The 14746-nt window shown below is 36.4% G+C and overlaps 1 protein-coding gene across 1 annotated transcript in view; it reads right to left on the reverse strand.

Annotated features, from left to right (window-relative positions):
- Window positions 1-14746, reverse strand: part of LOC109105473 (unconventional myosin-XVI-like) — a 736220-nt gene that overhangs the window by 190820 nt on the left and 530654 nt on the right.

A 14746-nucleotide genomic window follows, 5' to 3' on the forward strand; every position in this document is an offset into this window, starting at 1 on the left:
ACACACACACACACACACACACACACACAGACACACACACACACACACACACACACACACACACACACACACACACACACACACACACACCACAATATTGTACACACCGCTCCTGTTGGCACCCAGAACTTTCCAAACAGCTCCATCCAAATCACAACTAATTTAGTAAAATCCAAAAAAAAAAAAAAAGGTTCCTTCTTTAACACTTAGTAGCAGGCTGTACCATACCAGTGCCTGGATGTTATGTCAACAGTCTCAGGTCTGGCTATGCAACTGATAAGGCCAGCTCCATAAGGCCTGTCTTGGAAATAAGTGTCATATTTTGAGCTAAGTTAGACTGTTTTTGTAATGTGTACGTCACTGTGGATAAAAGTATCTCCTAATGCGACACTCAGTAACAAACATGACAAAACATGACCCTCTCTCAGTCTCTCTGCATGTCCAGACGGGCCCAGACGTCAGCCCTGACACTGTTATTCAGCCAAGACAGTCACCAATTATAGCCTGGAATGGGAAACAGAGTTAGCAAGGCCACCTATCACTTGCCAGGAACAGGTGAACCATGAGACCATTCTCTCATACCTTCTGCAGGAGCTGAAATCTGTTATTTTTTTATTTTTTATTTTTTTTTTACACATATCTCTGCCTCCTTCAGAATATTTGCTTTCAGAATCTAAATCTTCTTCACTTTAAATTATCTTTCACATAAAGAAATGAAAATTCGGTCATCATTTACTCACCCTCATATCAGTTCAAACCTGTAGGCTTTAATTCTTCACAAAAAAGAAGACATTTTGAAGAATGTTGGGAACCAAATATTAGACCCCAATGGTTGCCATTGTGTGGGCAAACATTTAAAAATATCTTCATGAAATGCATAAGAAGAGTAAATGACAATGCCCATATTTGGTTGGAGTCCCTTTAAAAGGGGTCCTAATATGCTCTTTTACAAAGTCTTGATTTTGTTTTTTCTCTCATTATTTTTAAATAATTTATATTATTACAATACCTACCTTCCCAGCCTAGCACAAAGCGGCTCAATTATTTCCGGGTTTGATGAAGACCGCCTTCCGAAAAAATGAAATGCGTTGTGATTGGCGAACAGCTAGACAGTGTTTCAGTACTGCCACAACCCTTGCCAAAGCAGCAAGTTCCGTCTGCTTCGGTATAGTTAAAGCGTTAGTTCACCCACAGAGCGAAATGGGAAAAAAAAAAACACGTTCATTTAGAATGGCGATACTGCTCTTACACCAACAGGGGCAACTCCAAGATGAATGGATTGACTTTGTATTCTGCAGTAGAAACCATCAAAATTATGATTTTTAGCTACGGTTGTTGGCACGAGGTTTATTCTTGTCGTAAAACGAACTTGGAACAATCGGCTCAACAACAAAATCTCCACAGAGAGTAAAAAACCAACAAAAAAAGTATAAAAATAAAAAAACAAAAATAAAAACACTCGGTAAATAGCACAAGGTGAAAAATCCAAATACCTAAAACCTGCTGATCATGACGATATAAGTTGAATGTGTCAAGCTCACAAGAAACGTTCTGTCTAATGCAAGAAAGTCGGACCCTGAACGTATTTATATAATGTTTATTTATTTTTTTTTACCTCTGATTACCGCAATGTCTGAAAATGTTAGAACTCAATTGCTGAACTCCAGGCGCAGAGACATCATATTCTTCTTGCTTGCTTTATGGTCGGATCGAGTATGATAGACTTATAAGTGCAATTATCGCTTCCCCGATCTCTCAAAAGGGACCATTGGACAATTCTAATAGAGATTGTAATGCACTTTATAAGGTCTGCGCTCAGACACCATAAAGCATACACGAAGAAGATGTGACTGTCTTCATCTTCACCCTGATGCTGTGAAGCACGTTCAGGAAGAGTTCTAACTAACAGTTCCTGGACATTACTGAGTGAATCAACAATTTGCTACCATGTTTGCCATGCCAGTATATGTGAAGAGATATCAAAGAGAGGGCGGACTGCACTGACTGAAGCTAAAAAATCATACTTTGTGTGTTATTACTGAAGAAACAAAAGTAACATACATCTTGGATGCCATGGGGGGAGTAAGTAGATAAACATTTCAAATTTTTAGGTTTGGGTTAACTATCACTTTAAGGAACGGCTAGCCAATTTTGGCAGCTCAAAAATTTGAGCCAGAGGTGGCAGACCCCGAGAATATTGAACAAGAGGACGTATACAGAATCTGGCAACGCCAAAAGGGATATTGCAAAACCATTATTAGACGTGTAACGTGATTGAGTTTTTTGGTGTTTTTTTTTTAAACTAAAAACGGTTTAGGACAAGGAGGTCAACAACGTTTAAAAATAACGGCAACACTAGGTTCCAGCTAATGTGCGGTGACGGTATTAGTGTATGATGTTTCATGGTTCGTTTAATATCAAACACATTATAACATGAAATGCAGTGAAACTGTATATACAGTTGAATGTATTTAATACCATAGTCCAGTGTTTACCACAAACTAGACTCTATGTGTGGCAGAATATAAGTATATGTAAATCTCATTCATCTGGCAGCACAGGGAGTCGCTGTCGCTGTGAGTGGTTTAGAGATCAAGGTGCCTTGAACGGCTGTACACAAGCAGTGCTCCGCTCTACAAACGCTGCTTTATCAGCCATTACATTCAGATAAATATTGACAATCCGCATAACATTTTCCTGAAGACAGTTGGTATGTCAACATGTACAATACAAATGTTTACATACATAATTATCTGTCAGGTGCATACGTTTTAATAAGACGAGCAGGCAAACCTCGCGCATCTCTTCTCCCTTGACGCCCAACAAGGAAGTGATCTAAAATTGTTAAGTCATAGGACTGGACCGTCTGGTGACGCTGTGCGATTGGTCAAAGTCAAGTTCCAGGTCGCTATAGAGCTGCCCAATGCTAAAATAGCCCAAACTTTTAAAAAACCCCCCCAGCAGAACCACAATACATGTTTACAGCATGGTGACAAAAATATTATTGTTTGTTTTCATCTAAACGGAACTGGCGTGTGTGGGGGTTGCGTTGCGTGGGGCAATGGGTGAGCAGCCGGTGCCCCTTGAGCCGGGACAACTGTGGGGTGGGGGTCGTTGAATTAATATTCTTTTTTTAAGTTCCCAATACTTATATTTCTTTGGCCACTTAAATTATTTAGCCTTAAAGAAGCTCGAACTCACATGCGTCGATAGCGCGCGAAGTGGGCGGGCGGGCTTCATGCAACCAGCTCCCGCTCTTTTTATGCCTCATCGTTTCGATTATACAGGGAGAGTCGTCTGTCGTACCCTGGTGGCTGCGGTGATTGTCCGCCTTGCCTAAGAATGGCGACGGCCCGCTCTGAAACACTTTTGCGCTTCACAACCGCATCTTCAGGGAGGCTATGGGTGAAATCACGCGACACTACGTCATGTTTGATACCAGTCTATTGGTAATAGCAGCTTTGAGAAAAGTGATGCTACAAGCAGCACTTTCTTCTTCTAATGTGTGTCGGAAGGGGAAAAAACAACAGCTGATAGTCAAAACTCCAGAAGCTGTTTCTTTGATAGTTGCTGAAAAGGAAATTTTTTCTTTCACGTCCCTTTGGAGTGGACTCTCTGGGATTTGTAACTTTTGAGAAATTTTTTATACCCAAACAACATACACACTACACACTGACTGACAATCCAAAAAATAAACACAAGCACATAGAACCGCCCTTTAAAAATAAAATAGTTGGTCCTTGATATTGGAATGGGCATATGAGATTATATGCCTTTAAAGGCATAGTGTGGACTACCAATAAATTAGGTGTCCCATTGCCTGTTATACAGTACATTTACTATATCGCATTGTAGATCAGAAAATATAATGGATAACACCTCTAAACTCATAATTGTAGCCAAACTATGTCATGATCTTACTCATCCTCATGTTATTCCAAACGGTGTACTACTTTCACTTCTTCTGCGGGAGCACAGGTAAAGATAGATATTCTGAAGAATATTGCGCAACCAAACAGTTTTCATGGCATGAAAAAAAGCTGATCTCTTTTAATGAAAATACATTTTCCAGGAAGTAGAATCATTGTGTTTGAAAACACACAGAAAAATGATAGAAAAAATACCTAATTATAAACCAGTCAGTGCCTATAATTAGCTCTATTTGTTCGGTTCAAGTGTAAATAATCAGCTATAGTGAATGAATTGAAGTGTTGCTGATCTACGTATTTATGTAGGGAGCCCAAAGGAAACACAGTAAGCCGATACTACTTCAACCCATGGGGCCCAATAATAGAAAAGCAAGCCAAGGCCCAAGCCCAAAAAAGCGTCTGTGTGTGCACATGTCAGGAATTGTAACAAATGTCCAAACTCCTGAAGCATTCTAAGGATTGCAAAACATATTCTGATCACACTATCAGTTTAAAACCAAAGTTCTCAGCTACAAAACTCTAATTCAGAGCAATTAAGCTGCACAATTTCTCCTCCCTTCAGGCACTAGTATAATCTGGCCAGAAAAATCTCACATTCTCTCAATTAGAGGCCATCCATCACCCACTCTCTGCTTTCTGTCCTTTTCAGAAAGAAAGAGAGAAGGATGAGACCTATTCTGAGCTCTCTGCTTGAATTTAGTCGTTGCTATTACACTTTACATTTATTCATTGTGCAGACACCTTTATCCAAATAATACCATTATCAAAAAAACGTCAACAGCTGACCATCTAAACTAACAACAGGTCTCCAAACAGCCGCTGTTATGGATGTACTGAGGAAATGATGTGAAAGAAAATGGCATCTGAAGAAAGAAAGGAAAGGATAATGTCAGTCTTCTGATAAACTTCAGAGAAACATATTCTCCTACAAGGCAATGCGCGGGGGGAGGAGGGAGAGAGTTCCCGATTAGACGGTCATGGTGTCTCCAGAATGCCGTAAGTGATACCAAAAATGAGATATGGGACAAAAAGTAGTGTGTGAAGAGAGGGAAAATATTAATAAGATGATTATCTCTTGTCCATAAAGATTATTGTTTGCACACTGTGATGTAACATATTACAAAAAAAAGTCTTGCATACTCTTAAAAAATAAAAAGTCACAAGAGAGGATGAAAGCAGTCGTGTCTTTTTCAGTAAACAAAAAAACAAGGCAACAAGGCAAATGTCACATGTGGTGAACATGTACCGTGTCCTTTTTCAGTAAACTGCCTTACACTGCTTTCATGATTGCTCTGAAAAGCGTGTCACTTTGAGTAGTGTATGCAATAATGATATCACTGACCTTATTGAGATGGTTCCACTCAAAGAAAGAAAGTGTTAGCGGATCATGATGATTGGAGACGTGTTTGACAGCACCGCACACACATGGATGTTATGTGACGATGTGGGGAAAGCGATGTGTGAGAGAGTGTGAAACCTGAAAAAATAGGTGTTCATAGTGCAAGCGACCCTCTAAATCAGGTTAATGTGGTGGATTAGTTCCAGCCTCAGATTGACGGGTTGTCGAGGCATCTGTAGAAATTCATCACTCGCGGATATTGCCTTTCTACCACCACCACCACCACCCGTGATTGCACACGCACAATTACTCCTGACCTACTTTAGTACACCAGAATGCTGCATTCTGAGAACATTTCCTCTGTGTACATGCGGAATATTTGGTGGACACACTCTATTAAACCAGGAACACAGCTGCTGACTGAATGGTGCTTATCACTCCATCCACCAAAGTTATTTTTATTATTTTTCAGAAATTTTTTGTTATAAAAACAAAATGAAATCCTAAAAACATTAGTCACTTAACTTCGAAACTACTACTTAAGTGCAGTGATTAGCAGTTTAAATTAAATACTGACTGTCTCATCTACAGTACGTGCAGAGAAAGTCATAAAAACAGAAGAGCGATGTCTTGACTGCCAAATTGAGATACTGTGTCTCTCAATATATAGTGTCTACCATCAAGCGCTGCGCAAATTACTACACTCAGAGAGAAGAACACACGTTAAAAGCGCCAGCAGCTTAATGAGGCATAAACAAAAAAACCCACCTGTCTCTGAAATGAGCACATAATTTCATATAACAGCACACAAATAACATGAACACATCGTAGCAGCTTATAATTCTTTCGACAAATGTGGCTGTTTTTGTACCATGCTTTTTAATTAAAGCTACGAAACACCAATAAGTTGACTATGGTACTTACTACCAGGTACCGTATGTTTAGACATGGTAAATAATGTGCGTCACTGACCCAATGTACCATAGAGGTGACATTTTAAAGGGTTAATGTTTTATCTACACAGCATTATAACATTAATTGAGACAAAATATACACGATTGAATATTGCTGTAGTCTCAAGGACGCATTTCGAACATTAGAAAAACTCATATAAAGTGAGAATCCAGTAAATCACAATACCACTGTGATTTGGTGCAGGCCAGCCAGCGCTGAGAAAGGAAAAAGAAGGTACATGTCCAAAAACACTGTTCAATCTGACTTGCACAGCACAGTACAGGAACAGGCCCTGGAGCACCATAATCTAATGCAATCGTTGGCGCAACACCATATGGATTCAACTGAAAAAGTTACCACGAGAGGAAATATGAAATCTGAGAATTAAATATAGTCATACACTACCATGCTTAACAACTCTAAAAGATTTTCGATAAAAGATATTTAGGGGCGTCCTAAGGTTTGCCAGTATCAGTATTGTCTTATTTTTTTTTTTTCTTTTTTACGATTGATAATTCATTATTGTCTCTGTGGTACACCTATAATCCCTCTGGTGGGTTTTTTGTTGGCTTTGTGTCTTTTTTTTTTTTTGTGGTTGTGGCTTTATCCCTGCTTTTTTTACCCTTCCCTGAGGACCCCCGCAGGGGGTGCCCGCACAGGACAGGACAAATCAATAGTTTGCTTCTATAGACAAAAACTCATTTTGAAAAAGCAGAATAAAAAAACACACACCCCCCTCCTGTGGTGTCCCCCTGAGCTAAGTTTACATTCAGCCTCCAAGAAAAAAGTTATCATTATAAAATGGTTTTTACTTAAGGAAAAGTTCACTCAAATAGGAACCTCTTCTGCCCCGTCAGCCACTTCACCTCATCCTCGTGTCGTTGCCAACCCTGGTTGAGTTCATTTCCATATACTTTGAAACCCACACCCACACCAAGTCATCGTGGAAAGAATGTTGTTTGGAAGACATTAACTGGGGAAATGTAGTTGGGTTTTGCCCGAGCATCACCTGTCTGAAGGCAAGAATGCTTCAAAATATCTACTTTTAATGTTCAACATAAGAAAGAAAGTCCTACAGGTTTGGCATAATATATAATATATATATATATATATTATATATATATATATATATATATATATATATATAATATATATATATATCTATATAGATATATAATATATTATATTATTCAGTAAATTTCCTTACGTGGCATAAAAAGTTACACATTAAAAAAAACATTTCTATATATATATATATATATATAGATATATATAAATATTATATATATATATATATAGGTTTTTTTTTAATTTTTAGAATGAACTTTTATTCAGTAAGGAAAAATTGAGCAAACCTTAACAGGTACAGACCTTATTATATTACAAAATATTTATGTTTCAAAATCGCGAAAAAAACAAACAAAACATAACAACTTATGGTTTCCAAAAAAAAAAAAATTTTTTTAAAAACACAAACATGTTCAACATTGATAATACTAAGAAGAACTGACACTGAAGAATGCTGCAAAAAAAAAAAAAAAAAAAAAAAAACGCCTTTTCATCACAAGAATAAATTACATTTTAAAACTTTATTTTAAATTGTAATATTTTTCAGTATTTTTGATCACATAAATGCACCCTTGGTGAACATAATAGGCTACTTTCACTACTTTCTATTAAACATTAAAAAAAAATAAAAATAAAATAAAAAATATTACCAACCCAAACTTTTTTAAAAAATTATATTAACTATCAAGGATTAACTAACATCAAAATATCATAATAAGTCATAATTATCACCCTGATTAATAGACTAACCTTAGATCTAACCCTAACCCTAGTCTTAAAAGTGAATAACCATGAACCAATAACATTTAATTAGGAATCAAATTTTCAGTTTGTTTTTATACCCAAAGTATAGCCGCATAAACACACGTGAAACGCCACATCTCACCTCATAGTCCTGATCTCTCCCGCTTCTCCTGCAGTTTATAACCATAGAGATCTTTGCTGCTTGCTTTAGACACCTCAACTGATCACAGTTCCTTGCTCTTTTTGTATGTCCACATGCACAGAGAGAGCTCTGTGATTTACTATTTTGCCCCTTCCCACTCTGCACACAGCTCCCATGGGCTGGTGTTCTTCCACAACCAACTCTCCGATAGCGAGCGAAAGACTTGCTGTATCAGAACAAAAGAATATTCTGAGAGTAGCGACGGGAGGGCGGAGCTGATTGTATCTATGTCTCAATGGAATCCAATTTGACGCGAATGAGTCTGTATTAATTATATGTGGAGCGCACATTGATCGTAACAGAGCTCGTGTGCTAGCTACCGACCAACAGAGAATGACAGAACACTCCAAATCTCTGATTACATCTGCTTAGTAAAGAGGCAGCTGCATCTGACCCCGTGACCACAGGACTTCTTGTTTGGCCTGGCCATGGAACTGTGCGCGGGGGCGGGGGCGCGAGGGGTGACGAGGGCTGCGAACATGGTCTAATCGTACAAGAGCCATGCACTGTTATACACACCAAATACTGTTATTCCGTTTCAGCAAATAACACAAGAGCAGGACAGGAGAGGGATTAGCTGTAAAACTGGTGGTCTTTATTTGCAGACTCTCTTTAATGTTCGACAGACTGTTGCTGGGTAACATCGTGACTTGCAACGATAGACAAGACACTGTCACCCCTTGGACACCTGACAAAACGATGGAAGAAGTGCTGCCATGAGATGTGAGCAAGAAAACAGTTTTTGAATTCTATCCCCAAAACCTTAGTCCACCCAACAAACTAAACCAATGGAACCTAATACAAGAAGAACGGGAAATAAGAACATAAGAAAAGAAAACGAAAGAAAGAAAGAACGAGAATGAAGAACAGAAAGAAAACACATCGAAAAGAAAGAGAGAAAAGAAAAAGAAAAAGAAAGATCGCGCAGAAAGAGGGGCAAAGGAGAAAGAAAGAAGAAAGTGACAGAAGATCAAAAACACATCTAGAATAAAAACACACCTCTTTGGCCAAGCATTCAAATAATCTTGTACTGCAGTTATATCTGATCAAATGCACATTATTATTCTGTTTGAGCTTGGTTTTAAACCTAATTAATTTTACTTGGTCTGGAACAGCAGCTGAGGCGGTCTAATTAATGTCTCTAATTTGTTTCTCTGTTTTGCAATGGGGATTTATATTCCGTGTTTACTAGGATTACACAAGCTCCAGTCTGGATCCAGAACACCTGAGAAGAGATGATGCCAACCCCTCAGAAGGACTCTCAGATGATGCCCAACCCTGAAACAAACATACAGAACTACCACATTTTGCTATAAGTTTGATATGCGCGCATCATATAATCAATTGCTTTTAATAGTGTTAATCGCAGTCTGTTTGATCCGCGTCACTTGATTTTTCGTACATTTTCTGCCATATGCACATAAACCAGACAGTCACCATGATAAGATACTACTAAATATTATAGAAATCTTAATTTTCTGTAAAGTTGCTTTCAAATGATTTGTATCATAAAAAAAGCACTATACAAGTATACTTGAATTGAATTGAACTGAATTTGAAAAGAAAGAAAAGTAAAAGAAAGGTACAAAAATAAAATTCTGACAAGAAATAAAAAGAATTACAAAAAGAAAAACTATGTTCAATCAATTCACAAAATAAGCTATGGAGTGGATAAATGAATGCATGAAATGACTGCATGAATGAATGAATGAATGAATGACATAGTAGTTGGGTAAAAGATAGATAGATAGATAGATAGATAGATAGATAGATAGATAGATAGAAGATAGATAGATAGATAGAGATAGATAGATAGATAGATCAAGAAATGCAGGCATATTCAAAATGACATAACACTAAACATGGTGCAAGTAATCTTATATTCCTTTTTTTTGTTTGTTTGTTTGTTTGTTTTTTCCGAGAAAACATGCCTGGCAAGAAATTTTGTTCTTGCATTAACCTTACCCAGAACTTTCTTTTTAGACCCAAATAATATGGATTCCATTTTACCTAAATGCAACATTAGTTTGTTTTCAGAAAGCCAGTTTCTTACCTTACAAAGCTCCTTACCTAAAATCACTTGTATCCTATATACCAACGACCAATATCCTCATCTGAAATTAATAAAGCAGAATTATAAGCATACAAAACAAATAGCAATCACAAACAGCTTGCATGTCAATTATGTATAAAAGAAACAAAAGAGGACCTAAAACACTTCCCTGAGGGACCCCATTCTTAACAATTATTTCCTAAGAAAGAACCCCAACAATTTCTACCCTCTGAACTCTCCCAGTTAAAACAATAAACAAACAAATAAGTTCACAAAAATAAAATTATGAACAACAAACAAAACATTAAATTTACAGAAAGAAAACTATGATCAATAAAAATATATATTTACATAGATAAAACTATGAACAAATAGTCAAACAAACAAAAAGTATATCAAATACATATGCAGTACAATAAATGTGTTCACAAAAAAAATAACACAAAAAAACAAACAAACATACATACTACATACAGATAAATACATTTAATTAAAAACAGAAAATTATGGCCAACCAACCACACAAACAAACAAATAAATAGAGTAACAATAGTATACACAAATGGTCAAATGTAATCACTTGCAACAAAAGCGAATTTGTGACAAAATATTGTGTTGTGTGGAGAATAATTGGCTGCTAACAGTATGATCATAAACCATTATAAAAAGGAATACAGAATAAAAAGACACGCGCCATTTCCAAGTTCTCTAGCCGCCCTGCACTTTTCTAAAATTCTTTCTGTAAAAACTCAAAGATGAGCTTGAGCAGCACAGATGCTAGCTTCTCATTCCCAGAGATCTCCCTCCTGTTCTCCAGCTGCTACAGCTTTGCTTTTTGCCTGGTTCAACTTGGCTGAAGATACGACACTAAATTCCTAAATGATTGACTATAAAATTTTGTCAATCTCTTTTGGCACTCAACAAAAAAATAATATAAACATAATCTGTGCAGATAATAAGCCTCAGAATAAATGGTTGCACTGACAGACATCAGTCAATATACACAGCATCACTGACATTAACATCCCTTGGTAATTCCTCCAATAATTATAATAATTTCATCAACAATTTTAAAGTGCTTCTCAAACAATTATTAAAAGCAAATTTTCTATATGGGCAGCAAATATAGCATTCTGCCATTTATCGCATAAAATCATTTTGACGTTATTTCACAGAATTAATATTGTATTTTAAGGGTGCATGTCATACATTTTAATAGTTTCAGACAGCACTTAAGAGGCTTTTCCTTCTGAAATATATATATATAATAAACTTAATTTCCAAAATGCTCAATTGTGTTCTGTGTTTGCTGAATAACCTTCATTATTTCAGCAGGTCATGGTCAGTAATGACCTGAGTAACTACATGCTGTGCTTTTAGTTAAAAGTACATCTACACCCACTCAATTAGAGTATTCATTATGTGAAATAACCTTTCCTCTCTTTCATCACCCACTAAATTCTCATTATTATCACGTGGGTTCCCTGGACAAGCGTGGACATGCGAGTTTGCTTTTGCTTTTCTGACTATTGAAATAAATCATTATTTATTTTCATATATTATTAATCCCTTTAAGAAACAGATTTGTTGAGCACATCCAGCGTACATGACACAAGAGATTATAAGAAGATCAACTAAGGTTTGCGTAATAATAATAATAATGAAATACATAATATGATATACAAATGTATTGCCGCTTATTACTCAGATATACTCATTTCAAAACAAGGACAATAAACAAAATATTTAAAGCACGTTATTTCAGTTTCTGAAACAAGTCCTTTGATCTATGCTCTTACCCCTCTCCCCAACACTTCACACAAAAAATCTATTTTTATGACTTTCATTCCCTTAGTGGTGTAAGAGAAGTTTCTCAAGTGTGCAGCTACAATCTCTCTGAGGCAGAAAGACATCAAATTATGAAAATTTGATTGCATTTCATTATGCTGCTAAAACAATTTTAAAAAATGTTATGGAGTGGTATTACATGGTGAAAATATGCACCTTTAAATTGTTTTATGAGAAGGTGCTTAACTGCTTGCTTTAATAATTTATTTATTGATTAATTTAATAATTTGTTTGTTTGTTTGAAATTAGATTTGGAGAGTATATGTGGGTGTCAATAAAAAAATTGAAACATCCCTTCTGCCAGACCTGGACAAGAGTATCTACAAGCAGATATGAAAGAGAAACTGAAGAAAGTTGTCAAAGCAGCCATTTTTGTTGTTTTATATTCATTCCCCAGTGTTGTTTCCATTCTATCCTTTCCTTTAAAGCTAAAGGCCTTGAATGCGAAGTGTGGTGAGAGAGTGATTTTGAAAAATAGGCTTTAACTTCCCCCTCCTCACAGACACATGAATTATTAAAGCCAATTTTTCAGTGGCTCTGGCTGCGGCGGTGGTGAAAATGTAAAACCACAAACAGCACCTTGAATAAAACAACCAGCCAGAGATACAAAACAAAATCTTAAAGTTTAAAGACACGGACCATACTTGAAAGTTTCATTACATTTGCCAGCATGTTATAATGCAGTCATTAAAAGGATACGTTTCAGAACGGCTGCAGTCATAAGTTTGGACACGGTTCATTGAATTTATGTTTCACATGATTTTAAACATATTCTGGTCTAAATTATTTTTTTATGGATTTTTAATGGATGAGTTGTATCAGACTACTGTATGTAACACTGACCCCCCTTGGTCGTTTATTAGAGAAACACACTCTTGGCAGGAAAAGACTCATAGGAGATTGAGTAAAGGACTCTGGGATTCACAGCTAGCCAAAAGTGTGTATGGCTGCCAAGACCAAATCTGGATGTCTACAGCAATATAACAATGACATTTATATTAAGAAATATCAAAATATCAATATTTTAATATCAATATATCAATAATATGAACACCTGAGGCAGTTGTCAGATTTAAAGGGTTAGTTCACCCAAAATTATTAAAATTCTGTCTTTTAATTAGTTACCTTCATGTCGTTTATTACAGATGAACCCCTGATGTCACATGGATTATTTTAACGATCTACTTGCTGCGTTTCTGACCCTTGCTGTCTATGGGAGGGTCAGAGAGCTCTCAAATTCCATCAAAAACATCTAAATTTGTGTTCCGAAGATGAACGGAGGTCTTACAGGTTTGGAACGACCTGAGGGTGAGTAATTAACGACAGAATATGTGGTTGAATAACCCGTTAAGGTGGCATAGACAGTTATGTTGGCATAATTGCATGCAGCACAAGATGTGGAGCTATGTAGAACAGAAATTAGCGTCGGTTTTAAGGGGACTTGGTGGGGGAGGAGACTGTGATGTGGATGAAGGATAATCCAGATTCAGGACCACCTCATGTTCAAGAGAATACAAGACGCTAAACAACAGAAAGGGTGCAAAGAGAGACTCGTGGGATGAGAATAAGAGGTACAGTATAGCTAGCCGAAAAGATTTGGCTGCTCTGTGGTATATTACATTGACTTTCACCATATTATGTGGAAATACCTTGCTTCTGTATACATTGCTACTCAGTGTTTAATGTCAATTGAACAGGCATGCCTACTCAGTAGGACATGACACAACATATAAGCACTAGCCTACTGGATGACAAACTGCATGTGATGAGATTCTGAAGCGTGCGACCAGTGGGCAGTTTGCTATCCACAGACACAGAAGCCATCAGATTCAACAAGAAAAATTACAGAGAACTTACTGCACTGTGTGAGCTAAAAACAAAGTTGCTACTTGTGGTTAAATTTAAATTCTTAACAACTCTTGATTAAACAGCAGACTGAACTCAATATGGGACTAAAATCACTGATGAGAATGACACTATCATGCACATACATTTGGGTCAGGGTTCTTAAATCTTGCACAGCTTTAGCAAGTTATAATGACAAATGCACTTGTCAATGTTGAGATTTTCGGCAATTTTGCTTCCAAAACATGTCTTCTTTCAGACTAGCGGAAAGAAACATCCAAAATACACATTTAAATGTTTGTTTTGTTAAACTTTATCCATTTTACATCTGCATATTTCAATTTAAATACATAATACATTTCAATAATACATATCTCTAAAGACTGTTTTCTCAAAATTATAATTTTTTTCTCATTCACTGAGCCGTAAATCTCAGCTTCAGAAGCTCTTATATAAAACTTTTCTGTTTTATTCATTTATATTCTGAAAGTTTTTACAGTTTTACAAAGGGGTTTGTTCATATATAATTTGTGTTTTATGTGACATTGTTTTTTTGATGTGAGTGTGAGGAGTGATAAAAAGAGGTATCCAAAATCTCCTTTGTAAAAACCCCTTAAATGTAAATATGTCAAAAATATGGAACAATATTTTTTCCAGTTTCTGTTCTAGAATTGTTTCTAATGTAAAGTGATTTTAATCCCCTGTTGTTCCAGTTATTATAGAGGAAGAGACTGAATAAAGACAAAAATAAATAGCAGAGATGT

This window comes from Cyprinus carpio, chromosome B9, assembly GCF_018340385.1.
Source record: "Cyprinus carpio isolate SPL01 chromosome B9, ASM1834038v1, whole genome shotgun sequence".
NCBI lineage: Eukaryota > Metazoa > Chordata > Actinopteri > Cypriniformes > Cyprinidae > Cyprinus > Cyprinus carpio.